The sequence below is a fragment of the Mastigoproctus giganteus genome, chromosome 14 (genome assembly GCF_048544385.1).
Source record: "Mastigoproctus giganteus isolate SK-2022 chromosome 14, ASM4854438v1, whole genome shotgun sequence".
Taxonomy (NCBI): Eukaryota; Metazoa; Arthropoda; class Arachnida; order Uropygi; family Thelyphonidae; genus Mastigoproctus; species Mastigoproctus giganteus.
The window spans coordinates 1,026,654-1,040,898 of NC_143588.1; positions in this window are offsets into that span (position 1 = coordinate 1,026,654).

The window sequence follows — 14,245 nt, forward strand, 5'->3', positions numbered from 1 at the left end:
ACGGATGAAGCGCAAGACACAAATGAGCAAAAATATGGATTTATAAAAAAAAAGAACCTTCTTATTCAACCGCCAGTCTTTCCTTGTAATTCTAACTAAGGAGGGCGTAAAATTTCTGACCTTATTTGCCAAATATTCTACGTGGGCAGTAAAAGTAAACTGTCATCTAACACAACTCCAAAGTATTTAACCTGAGGAAAACGAGGTATCTGCTGATTATCAATATCTACTTTTTCGGGTCTATTTTAGTCGAGCCTACATTTAGTAATCATCGCAACAGTTCAATTAGTAAAAATCTTCAGTTTCTTGTCCAAAGCCCACTGAACAAGACTATCAACAGTACCCATTTTATCCTCAATTTGCTGCCTAGATTTCCCCTGCACCACCATCAACGCCAAATCATTCGGGTAAGCTATCTTATGGCAATCAAAAAAGTGTAACATAAAATAGGGATAAATAAATTATTATTATTATTAGTTAACCACAAATTTAGTACCAAGGTTCCAGAATAGCGGGCCCAACACCGATCCTGAGGGCAGCCCCGATTTACATTCCTTTCGTATTTCAAACGTTGCGACCCAACTGTAATTTTGCTGTTGCTCGCGGATAACTTGTAACCAACTTATAAATCAAATCGGGACCCTTCAGCAACATCAAAGATAGCGGAACACTCTCAAACCATACGATTTTGAAAGGGCATTCGACAGAATGCCATCTTCGGTAGAACACCCCCCCCCCCAGTAAAACCATCGAGCTTTAAATTCAAAATTCCTATCTAAAAATAGTTTCCAATCTTAATAAAATTAGCTTCTCTAGCACTTTCCCAAAACTTTCCAGCAAAGAAATCAGCCAAAACCCCCTGGGATCAATTAATGGCTTGCCCGGCTTCTGAATAAGTTTAAGGAGGGCGGTTGATTTCCAGAATGAAGGAAACCCCCCCCCTCGAGAAACGTTTATTCTGGCCGCAGTAAGTCTTATTATAATCCCTTACCTTTTTTTTTTTTTTTGATCCTCGGTATCCTGAATGTGACAATCTATCAAAAATATCTGATCAGTGATGGTCTTAAGAGTAGTATTGCAATCAGAGGACTCCCTATTATCAAATACAACGGTGGTGATTAAATTATTAATATTTAATTTGTTTCTGCAAACCTTAAATGACAGGCCCACAACAGGGTCACTGTTGCCAACTGACTGGACAAAATCCTGTCATGCTTTGAGTTTATGCGAATAAATAGCCTCGCGATTTTCTCTTAATCCTAAACAAATCCCTACAAACTGGGACAACAGCCTCACCCTGAGCTCTTAATCTTTGATACCTCTGCCCTTAGACTGGATAATTCCCTAGACCACCGTGGTACACTATGAGAGACAGCTCTTCTCCTCTTAGCAGCAGAACTCACAGCATTTTGTAAAACAGATTGTACAAAAAACACATACCCTCGCAGCACTTAAATTAATCAAAGTGAGTTTCAGATCGGTTGTTACGTTTCCTTTTATTAGGCCATCAAATCGAACCCAATTAATTTTCCTAAAGTTAAACCTTCCTGCAAATTTGATTCGGCCAACTGTCCATCCATTCATTAAACTAATACAAAACACAACGGACCTACGACCACTAATAGTCAGAATTACAGCCCAGCAATTCATCCTCGTACTTAACTGATAAGTAGCTGACGTGATGCCTATTTTAGAGCACCCACGCGCATTGCCAGAAGTGTGCGCTTTACTCGGTAAGTTTAATACGTTCAAATTACGAGTTCGTACGAATTCTCCCATCAAACGACCCCTAATATCTACAGAATTACTAAACCACAAATTAGTATTCGGACACAGCACGAGGCAGTGGACCTTGCTGCCAAGTGGTAGCGATGCACGCTGATGGAGGTTGCGAAGCTGCGCGAGGAGTCTCACACGGGCGCCCGTTTTAGCGAAGCGACATTTGGATGTTACAGGTTGCTTGGAAATTGTTGCCAACCAGGCCAGGATGTGCAGGGGTACTGCACGTGTGTTATTCGTGGCCGCGGTGTATTCATCCAGAACGGGTTCCTCCAACAGATTAAACCGGTCGTATCAGATTAAACGATCGAGTCCGAGGTTCGTAATATCGCGTTTCAACGTTATCAGTTCCTTTTTATGTCGCGAGTCACGATTGTCCCTGTGAATCGGAAATTGGGTGGTGTGGCAAATAAACGCCAGTGAGAGCGGGCACGAAAGTGTGGGGCGAACTTTGTGGCTGTTCTGGTTTTCGCCGTTCATTCACAATAAACCATCATCAAGGAGAGGAATCTGCACACCGTGGCACCACTGCGTTCTGGCCGAATGGATTCACCAGACATCTGGGAAGTGACGACGAACCCTCTGACCATTAAACAAAAGAACCAGGTGCAGTGCAACACCTTGTAAATGCCTCATCTCGAAGCGCTACAGACAGACAGGACAGGACATCCTGAAAGAAGTGCACGAAGTAAAAATATTCACTGCACACCTTCGCAGTTTTGGAACTCCAGTGTCCACGCGAGCTTACTTGTAAATGCAATGTGTTGTCCTTTTTTTCTAACTCAATCGATGTCATCGCCTCGAATATTTAAAATGTACCCCCCTCCCCAGCCGACAAAGGAGTGCCCAGTGATGCGCAAATAAAAAGATGTTAATAATAAAGAATACGAGGGGTCAGAACGAGGTGGTGGCATTTCTGAGCATTGGGGGAGTGATCAATTGCTTTGAAGCCACAAGTTATGGTCCCCCAAATTACTGAATCGCAATGTGTTGAGAGAGAGAGAGAACACTTGTTTTCAGATGTTTGTTTGCTAGCACGATATTTTAATGTCACGTTATAAAAAAAAAAAGTCTTTTTCGTGAGAAATTTAATTCAAAATAAACATCGGTAAAGTTTAATTACATCAAAGAGCTGAAAAAAGTTTAACTCCCTCCCCCGGTGCACCGATAATTTTAAGTTGGATGATTGCCGCAACCTCGAAAGTGGGGAAGAAGGTTAGTCCAAGTGCTGTTGCTGACAAAAGAAGATTACTACAGTCAACCACACTGAGTATATTCGACAACGGTACAGGTCATCATCTCGTGCACAATCAAAGCGTTTTCTCTTTGATGTCCGCCAGACGTCTTTTATTTAATGAAAAGTTGCTGCGACAGTGTCGATACTGTCTGCACTTCTGGCAACGTGCCAGTAACAACAGCCACTCGAGGGAGAGCGAAGAAACAACGACACAGTGTCGAAGGAGCGCGACGCTTCTGCGTCCCTTTGCTCCTCGCAGCGACACACCCACCCTGAAGTGAAAGCGCGAGATGGACTTCATTTCTGCTTGTCCCGAATCTCCGACTCCCGGAAGTTTGTTTCATAACCCTCGAAGCGCCCGGAAGCAGCCAACAGTATTTCGGAAACAGATGGCACTTCTTCGGAGTGATAGGGCGTGCTCCAATTTTGAATCCTTCGGCAAAAATAATAATAATACAGCCTACTTAGCAAAAGAGAAACGAAATGGGGAAACACTGCCCGCGTGGGCAAAGCTAGTGACATCGCGAAATATTACTCGGAGATTTATTGACGACGCACTGTTCTCTGTAGACAACAAAGAGAAAGGTTTTGGTTTTATCCGTCGATGTCCACCTCCATCTTATAACTTCGTCAAGGGACAGACTTTGCAAATTAGGAGTAGAGGCGGACCCCTGCTGTTTTTGTGGCGTCAGGGAAGATTGGAAGCATATTCTTCTCTTTGAGTGGAACTTTTCCAACGGACTCAAGAATAAGATGAAGATAATGTCTCGGTGCCGATGCCAGGAATTTTGCAGCATCACAAACAATCTCTGATTTAGTCTTTAAAAAAGAACTGCTTTGTTTAGGAATGTTGTAAGATGAACCTCTTGGAAAGGGACTTTGGACTTGAATTCATTGAGTGTAAATATTTTGGTTATTTGATTTACTTCGTTAAACTGTATTTTGTAGGACACTCATTTTATCATGTTGGTTCCTATCTGTTTTGGTCTTTGGAAGATAATTTTAGTTATTTAATTAAAGTGTTTTTTTATAGATCCCATTGGGATTTTAACAACCCCTCTAATTGATAGATACGTATTTCTTAAATATTGGGCTGTATTTATTAAAATACAGCGTACTTTATAATTATTGAAACTATTTAAGAAAGTTATTGACGCTCTTTAAGGATGGTAAACGTAGAGATTTAATTATTGTTGAGCACATGTTACCTTATTTGGGCAACTTAGTTACTTGTTTGACGACATGGTTATCCCTAATACTTGGAAGTATTTGCAGAGTTTGCCGTAATTTCGAGATTGGCTATTGGCTATTACCTTCGGTTTCTCCCCTGGGTTGGGAAACGGGCTTTTAATAGAAGCCCGTTTCCCAAACTGTTGCGGGGAAAGGGCACAATGTTGTTGTGTCCTAAATTATGCTCGGACATGACTCGATGGACGGATTTTATGTGACAGACTTGTGGGTTAACTGCAAACCGGGAGGACTTTAAGAGACATGAGGAAGAAGGAGTTCCTATCCAGGCTCGTCTTAATTAGTGGAAAGAATTCGGGCTGTTCTTTAACATGACGCGTTGCTTCTATTCGATTGAAGTTACTTTCATTCCTGTATGCGGGATGTCAGCTCCCCCACCCTCTCATTGTGAGTCTTCGTAGTGGACCTACAAGTGTCAATTACACCCTCAGAGATCGTCCCAACCTTATGTTGGGACTTCATCGTGTCAAATGCCTTCATTGTGATATGGACGTTACATCGAGAACGAACCGACCCTCTACGAGCGAATCCCACAATTGAACATCGACGTTGTTAGTCGTACAGCATTGTGAATAGGTTGCCGGGAAAGCTGGGTGGGACTGCAGAGTTCAATAAACAATTAATATAACACACTCCCCGTACTGCTGCTAAAATCTGAAAAACGGATGTTTGCGGGCTCTTCTTTTTTACCTGCTAAAATAACCTGCCAAAGAAGCTCCACGATTTGTTTTGTGAAATGGGATTCATTTGGACAAAGGAGGTGTGTCATTATTTGTGTGTCATTGGGAGGACAGTGAACTTTGAGGGTTCGGGGAAATGCTAATTCAGTCGAGAGAGAGAGAGAGTCGTAGGAATGACCCAGGTTAGCGGTACGGTCAATTATATTTGCCCTCTCCTTGACAGAATACTCGTAGGCGACCTGTACTTATCGTGTCGAAACAAGACGTTGAAAACACAGCAGTGGTCACAGGGAAAGGGGTGTTTTAGAGTGGGTGTGTTAGTTGTTAAAAAAAATAAAAAAAATAAAACGATTTGCATATTATGGCATCGCGAAGAGTACCGCAAATAAATTACACGAAGTCCACGAATGCCCCCTCGTGGGTAGCACGGTTGGTACGCCGTCTTCCCCACACCGGGCTGAAAAGACCCGAGTTCGCGTCCCGCCGATGACGTGAGGAATTTTTATGGCCATCTTCACAACGTGGCTGAGTTAGTCGGTCTCAGGCCAGGGAAATATGGTTTTTTCTCCCGGAAACTCTTGCATTTCGTCCAGCAAACAGAAAATCGACTGGAACTCGCGCAATTTAAAAGAACTCTTCATTGCACGCAAACACATTACACAAAACAGACACACGGAGCACCATGGCCTTAGTCGCCGATGCTCTTAAAATCCTACCGCGACAAAACTGCCAACCAATGCTGATGTGGGTAGGAATAATGGGGACCGGTGCCATCCAGAAATGGTGGGTGAAGAACTTTCATTTACGGTGTGTTCAGGGGGTGGGGGGGGTAACAGTTCGGTGTCGTATTTTGTGCTTGTAAGTGAAAACCTATTTTGTTTTTTTCCAACCATTGGTATTCGTATGCATGTGTTTGTGGGGGGGGGGCTCGCTTCTTTTTATTATTGATGCACGAAACGCTCGAAGTTTGTCAGAAGAGGGTTCTCGATCGTTTTTTATGTGGGCCCAAAACATGTTACGAGACAGTGCCACTCCCAGCATTCAGCTGTTTTCAGACAACGGCCCTTTCTCAGCTTTTATTCTTTTGGAGACGAATCCTAACCCGCAAAATAACGTGGTTCGCTTAAAAGTAAAGAAGAACAAAAGAAACTTTTCTCAGGCCGGAAGACCAAGCGAAATTTGGGACTCTTCCTGATTCCAGAGGATGTCCGGCATTTCTATTTTTATCTCCGAGGAGAAGAAACGCGGCTTTTTCTCCTTTATTGTACGCTGACGTAGTTGCGAACTAATGACGACGAAGATGTTACGAGAACGGAAACACGCCGTGAGGATGGGTGGGTGGGTGGTGCGATGTCACGAGTCGCACTCGACCATCTAAAATTAGCGCGGGCCTCGAAACACTGGGCTTCAGTCTCCGCGTCGAACGTCGAAGCTTAAAATATTTCCTGCCAGAAAATCAGCGAGGAAGCAAAAGGTCGGGAAAGACAGAAGGAATGTAAGAAACGAGACGGAAGTACGTTAAGTAACCGCTTGGGAAACGGAATAACAACGACGATAACTAATAAAAATGAATCGACGAGGTACAATCCAGGAACAGACACCGTGCGAACCAGTTCTCCACACATCTGGATTACAGGAATTCCTGGTTCACAGATTACAGTGACGCAGCTCGAGTTTTTCACAGTCACAAATAGATTTTACAGTTCAAATTCGTCCCCCTACTGGGTGGGGAGCAGATCCCACTCTTTTGTTAAGATCCTTCTCCTGTACTGCTTGTCGCAGGCTTCGACGTGGTTCAGATCCACGTCCAGCGATTGTATCATCGTTAACATTTCTGTTGGAAGGAACCTTTCAGACACGCGCAGTCTCCCATGGGCCGAGCGCAACTGTGACTTTGCTGTCAGCGCAGGAGGAACTCTCCAGCAGATCACCCCCCCCCCCACCAGATGTTGGGAGTACAGGTATTTCCCGCGAGCATCTTCACGGTGAATGTTAAGCGTCTTTGTTCCATCTTCACTGGCAATCGTTGTTGTAGACCGAGAGTCGTGACCATCGCTGTAGTTCGCTGCTGTGCAGATAACTGTGACTTCCACGTGGCCCATTTACTCAACCAAACCTGTGCTGCATGCGGAGGTTTTAAAGTAGTTTCGGTCGTGGAACCCCAAATTTCTACTTTGTAGAGGACGCATTGGAAGATGGCACCCGTTTATTACACCCGTTTTCCGCCTACGGTGCTGAAGTCTACACCCCCCCCTTTTCGTGCGTCAACGTGTATGTGCAATAAAACCAAGTCTTTCTTCCCTCCCCCCCCACGCAATTGATGTTTCCATATTTTCTCCCCACCCTGCATACGCTGTTCATAAAACTCTGAGAGGGGCGTAGAAAACATTAACTCTGAAATCGAGATTTTGCTTCTTGACTGGGTTCACTCCTGCGATTAAAAGTTCGCCAATTCCACAATTTTAGGAGTATTGCCAAGTTTTTCAACGTTGCCTCCTGTCCTCACTTCATCGATTGAAGCAAAGAGGTCGTATTTGTTGATGTTGGAACGGCGTCGAGATTTCTGTAATGACCACGTGAATGTGGACACGAGTATATGTAAGGGGGGGGAGAAGCCCCTAGAACATCAGTTCAATCCGCTTCGTATCTCTGTGAAGAACAGTACCACACTATAAAAGGGCCAGAAATGTGATTGCTGTGGGTTTGCATGTATTATGTGTGTGTGTTCTGTTCTGCCCGCTTGGCTACCCAGAAGATTCCATCACCTGGAGAGATGATTCTGGATACTCGTCCACATCTCGGGAATGTGGGCCAGTCCATGGAAAGCACGTCCTGTCTCAAAAGAGACTGTGACCCGCCTGGTGTTGCCAGAAGGTAGACCAGGATCATATGGGGGCCCATTCCACAACGAAAAGGAACGAAAGGGAAAAAAAAAACCACCCATGGTGCTGAATATGGAAAATAATTGAAATAATAAACGAAGTAGAATACAAATAAGGTAAAAAGAAATTTTAAAAAATAAAAGAAAGAAGGTAGTGGTGCTGCTAAAAAAAAAAAAAATAATAATAATAAAACAAAGCCGGTGAGACTGATACAAAGAAAAAAAAAATTAAATAAAAAAAAACACTTCATTTTGTTTGCGGGCCTAATCCAGAGGAAAAATTACATTTCTTGAGGATTTAAGTTTACATATTGAACATTATTAAAGGAGATTAACCAGCTATGCATCGGCAGGACCATTGTGCTGCATCCTGTTGAGATAGGTCGACACTGAACGCCTTCTTCGAAGGGGTTCAGTGTCGATTAATTGAATAGAAAGCCGAATAACTCAATTAATTGTACAAGTCAGAAAATTCATTCGTGAAATTCATCGTGAAAATGGTGAATAATTCCAGGAAATTTCTCAACGTCAAGTTTTCCTCTAAATGTACCTCGCACTCTTCTCGCAAACATCGAAATTTAAAGCGCATGAAGTCGCCTATCTTAATGAAGTGAGTGCACACAAAGTGTTGCATTTTGAAAGACTTCGGCTGAATGCCATCGTGGCCTCGAAGAAGCTTGTTCAAGTGTTTCAATGATGCCTAATGTCAGATAAAATTGCCAAATCGACCAGCTGTACGAAATAAAATTACCTCCCTTTTCTTCCAAGAACATTTTCATTTTATTACGGTGTTGCAAAATCTGCGCATTAAAATGCCACGGGTCAGTCAACAAACATCCGCGTGATAAAAAAGCACTTCAAAGAATTCTGCTTCGATGTCACCAATACACCATTTGAACTGCCGGTGCTTCAACTTCGTATTTGAGCGCAGGTAAGCCACAATGCGAATCACCACATTCATAACTTCACCCAATTTCAACTTTTTACAAACAAGATCCTCTCTGTGAATTATGCGGTGAAAAGTAAGGAACTAATTGAAATTCTGTTCTGTTCCATTTTCTTTCCATTTGACCAGCCAGCCCAACGTGAAGGATGGAACGCCATCCGTAGTGTGTCCTCTCATTTTCCAAGGGAACCAACAACCTTTCAAGCCTTTGGAAAATTCTAGATCTTTCCTGAGGTTGCAGCGTGCAAGTCCTCCGTTACAAACGTTTCATTCGGGACTCGTACAAAAAGAATAATCCGTTACGCTTGTGGGCGGCGCCTCCGTAGCCAGGTGGGAAGGAGCAGCAGTGCGTAGCACATGCTTCTTGATTAGACCGGGGTTCGAGCCCGTCACCACCAAATAAGAAGGATGCGGAAAGGTCAGGGAATGACCATTGCATATCCTGGAGCAATACGGCCTTAGTTGCTAATGCTCCTAAAAACCAAATAACAACAACAAGTTACGCTTGTGACTTCCGGCTGCCCGGTGCATATCCTCGGAATAATCGTATTTCCGGCTCTTATGCAGGAACGACGCTCGTTTCTGCAAAAATATATTTTTTTCGAACCCGCGCTTTTAATCCACGCTTATAGATTTTGCCCTCGGCGGAATAAGTCGACCTTCAAATTTCGGATGATTTTTTAGCTGTCGACTTGTCCGTCGGAATATACGTAAAGTACCCTCGTTGGAGCAAAACCAGAAAAAAATTCCGAACTTCGTGCGCGTTCGAAGCTTGCGGGGGGGGAGGAGCGTTGTTGAAACTCGTCGTCCCATGTCCGACAATCTCGTTATCACGTGAATGGCATACTTCTGACACGAGGTCGAAAGAGTAGTGTCCCCGATAAGCGCGCGGAACGGGATATCGAGGAGAGGTTGATGGGACATTCGACCCGCGAATTTGTGTCAGCGAACAAATGAAGGAAGCGTTTCGGGTTCCGGTTATTCTCTTCGCAAAACACAACGCTTGAATTCGACGGAGACTACAATCCCGCGACATCATCTCGTGCTATACTTTGGCGTTATTTCTGCCCGAATACTGCGCGATTGCCATTTTCCAGAGCATATCGTCCGTGCCCGGCCCTAATCTGAATAAATGAAATCGCATTTGAGCCTAACTTCACCCTAGCCCTATTTTAAGCGAGACCTCGCTCGTTGGTAATTGCGCTCGACCCCAATTTAAATTAGGGTCGCGAAATACAACGTGACGCCCTGGCCGGAGCGCCTGAACCGCCTGGAAATCCCTTCCTCCGACGTCCCTAGGGGGCGAAAGCAGCTGGGATGTGAGCAAGAGCATCCGAGAAGTCCCAGGAATTTTTCGCGAAGGTCATACACACGGTTTAAAGTAAACAAACTGCATGTGGGCGGGGTGGTTAGTGAGGGGGTGCGTCTGGAGGCTACTGGGCTTTCTTAAGAAAATAAATTTTCTGTTTTTATACTCCGGGACGACTACACGGTCAGAAAAGTTCACAAGATAGGGGGAATACAAGAAACAGCACCGTATTCGGCAGTCACAAGGTTGAACCCGGTCACTCGAGGAATGTACGTTTGCGCTTGACCACTCGGCTACAGCGGCCTATGCGGGCTGTTTTCTTTCTTCTTGGTGCTCGACCACCATTTTATTCTCAGCCTAGTTGTGTGGCGTCTTTTCTCTCTGGGGAAAGATGCCACAGTGGGGGTGGGTCGGGAACGGAAGATAATAGAAGGCAAAATAGAACGGGGAACAGATGCCGCGTCCCTTACACGCGTGGTAAAGCGCAGAAGCAGCTATTCTACGGGATAACGTTTGTCTTATCCTTCCTGTTTTGTTTTAACAAAATGTGTACAGCGTGTCCTAAAAATAACTACCGGCCATTTCTGTCCAGAGCACCTCAGATATGTACGTTTGGAGAGTTCTAAAACCATCCTCGAGAGTCCACCAGCCCTTGGGTCTGACGGGCTAAAAACTGCTTCCTAATTATCAGCAAGTACTTTGCGTAACCCAGTCAGCGCGGGTGACACGGACACGTTTCGTATCTTATGTCACAACGCCAGTTCAACTCCGCCTTCGTACAACGTCACGATACAGACACTCTGCAAAAAGGACCAGGAAATGTGTTTGAGGTTATGCTGTGTGTTGTTTGGTTGTTTTTAGCCACTCTGTCCCAGGAAGGCGATCACCTGGAAAGTCTACCCAATGCCCTTCTACACCCCGGAGTGGGCCACAAGTACGCTGCACCACAACCAACCCGCACTGAAAGCCCAAAGCGAGAATTCCTGTATTCCCAGGGAACCTAAACCTGGCTTATCAACCAGGCACATCAGAAGTTACCTGACTGAAGTTTATAAAGCTCTGAGAGGGACTAGTAAAATGAATGAAGGTAGAATACCCGTTGTTCTAAAGATTTCCCGAACAAGGGGTCATAAATTCAAACCAGAAGGCTCGATCGAGGTTTACATTTGATTGTATGAAAATTTTTGTTTAAGCCAGCGAGTCTGATTGCCAAAACAAGTTGCCCTCGCCTGTAGTTGAGGCTGATAGTTTGGGTAAATCGAAAGGGCAACTGGATTATAGATTCCTGTGTGAGGACTGAAGCACACAATTTGTATTTCTTAATCCACTTCTTTTTTTTGCCAGTGCAGCAAAATCTTGTGGCTTCCTTGCAGTACATGCCGAATACTATTACCAATAACCCATTACAAGCCGCACATATTATGCAAATTATTGATGCCTATGAAAACACGGGGGGGGGGGGGCGACCACATCACTTCATTCCCGTTTTTCATTGTGGCTTGTTCGGTGAGGTAGCCACATCTCGAGTACTCAGGACAGCGAGTCATCGTCGTTTACTGTAGATGGTTCTTTGAGATGGTGTGCCGTTGGATGCCTTGAAGTCTTGGGCACTCACAGGCAGAGTGGTGCACTAATGTGTCGAGCAATATCGTCTCGGCACTATGGAAGCAGTTTCAGGAGACAAACTGTTACAAGAAGAGCTGGAAAAGGTTGCCCGAAGGCCACGTAGAGACCGCCGTAGCCTAGTGGTCAGGAGCGCGGGTGCCTAAGTATACGTGCCTTGAGTGACCGGGGTTCAAGCCCGTGACTACTGAATTCGGTGCTGTTTCTTGTATTCAATTTATCATGCGATGCGAACTCCTCTGACCGTTTGGTCGTCCTGGAGTATAAACAGAAAATTTATTTATTTATTTACATCAACCACAACAACCCGCTTTTTGGCTCTAAAAGCAAGGCGGAACCCTACGATGCCCTGTCATAAACCGTCTCTTCAGGTTGCTGGTTTCACAGTTTCGAAAAGTGTTAAAAAGGCTCAATTCAAGTGGACTCTACACGAGAAAGCCAGTGGTTTGTATCTCATTAACCCGAAACTGGTGCCATGAACATGCGACTTGGACCCCTGACAAAGGGAGTACAGTTCTGTTTTCTGAGTCCATTTTAGCTTACAAACAGGACTCGCGTAGACATTATTTCATCTGGAACCAACGAGGATTGTGGTACCATCCTGCAACGTCGGAGAAAGGGACATTGCGGGAGAGCCGGTGTTCTCGTGGAACAAATTAATGTTCAAAAGGCGCATCCGTGTTCGTGCTTTTGATAGGGGGACCGTAACTGCGCAGAGGACAGAGAACAGATCCTCGAACCCTATGTGCGGCTTTTTAGGCGTGTGGTTGGCACAGATTTTCTTTTCATGCGCGACATAGAGCTCAAGTGGTGGAGGAATATCTGGAAACTGAAGATATCCTGCGGAACGCCCTTGGGGATCACCTTGCACTCGGACGGCCAACTTCTCGGTCACTTGGTGAGCTAAGGTGGAAGAATGGGATTTATTGCCACAGAATCTCGTAGACACCCTTATACCGAGCATTATTCACCGCTGTCCGGGCCGTTTAGTCTTTGGAGGGGATCATACGCGTCTGCAAATAAAGTTCTACAGACATCCGGTGGATGCTTAACCAATAACTTTTACAAGTCGTGACCAAGCTGTCGGGTGTAGATACGTTTGAGACTCGTGTTTATCCGGTCATTCTTTAGTGCGAGATGTCGGGCCGAAGTCTGTGCTTTAACTGCTATGACGCATTTTAGATGGATTTTCGTTGGGAATTCTGGATTTCGAAATTTCCAAGGGCCATATCGAAATTTCGGCTTCCCCCTGCACCAAAAGGACCACCCAGAAGGCGGCAGCTCTAAACATCACACTGCTTCTTGCCATTATCCACGAGAGAAGACTCGTCTTTGCTGTGAAAATGATGGTTGGCATTATTTCCGAATCTTGTTTCTGGGATAACTGCAGATGGAGGATCTCAATCCCAAGCCTTTTGTTGAATTTTTTGTACAATTAGTAATAATAATGCTGGGTTTTTTTTTTTTTTTTTTTTTCATCGTCCTTGTTTCTTATGTTGGGTCTTCCTTCGGGGCTTGTGGCCGTGAAGGGTGTTGTGTACGGCTGTGCCTCGTGAATACAACGAGCGGTTCTTTTATTGATGTCACGTGACCAAATTTTCGGCCATCTAGTATCGACTTCTGTAATGTGACCTCTGTTAATTCTTATACAACCCCTATAAATGTCTCTTACACCTCTACGAAGTTTCTCGCCGCTTTATTGCGAGCTGCCCGAGTTCTGTTAATTTTGTTGAGTAGTGTAGATACGCCACGATGACACCAAGGTGTGATAGGAAATTTTCCAGAAAGGTGTAGAAGGGAGCAATAACCAGATTTAATAAATAATCATCCGCAGTGTTTTACCACATTCTCGAGGCTGCAATATTTTCGAACTTTCTGCAAATTTTTTAAACATTTTATTTTTTTGTCTTTTGTTTTTAAACGTAACAGAAAACATTTTATTAACAAATAAAAGTAAACAATTCGGCGTATTTTGATAAACTCTGAAAATGAAAGGCGATTTCACAAAAAGATGGCCGCCCCCATTCTGAACCTGAAAGGACCGCTCGCGCAGGAAGTGCACAAGCACCGTAGCTGCTGAAACGACTGCATTTTAATTTGGGGGTCCTTTTTCAGTTCTCTGCTCACACTCGTCTCGATCGCGAGCGACGAGAATGCAGTAGAGAAGACGAGATGTCTTTCGAGCCGCATTTATTTACGAACGATGTTGAAGGGCGTTACGACGCGCCCTGCCAGCGAGAACAAGGTCAATTGTAAAACCGAAGACGAATTGTGTCCAGAGGCGGATTTAACGGCGCCCCCTGGGCTCCGACTTCTGAAGGGCCCACGCAAAACCCCAACAAATTAGTTGAACATATATTAGTTCAACTAATAGTTGAACTAATATGTTCAACTGTTAGTTCAAAACTTTGTGATTGTTATTAATTATATTATATTCAAATTTTATTGGAAATAAAACATTAATAGTACATAATATTTTTTATTTATTTAAAAAAATGGTTAACATGTATTTTTATTTTCCCTGTCTCTGTCTATTTTTAAG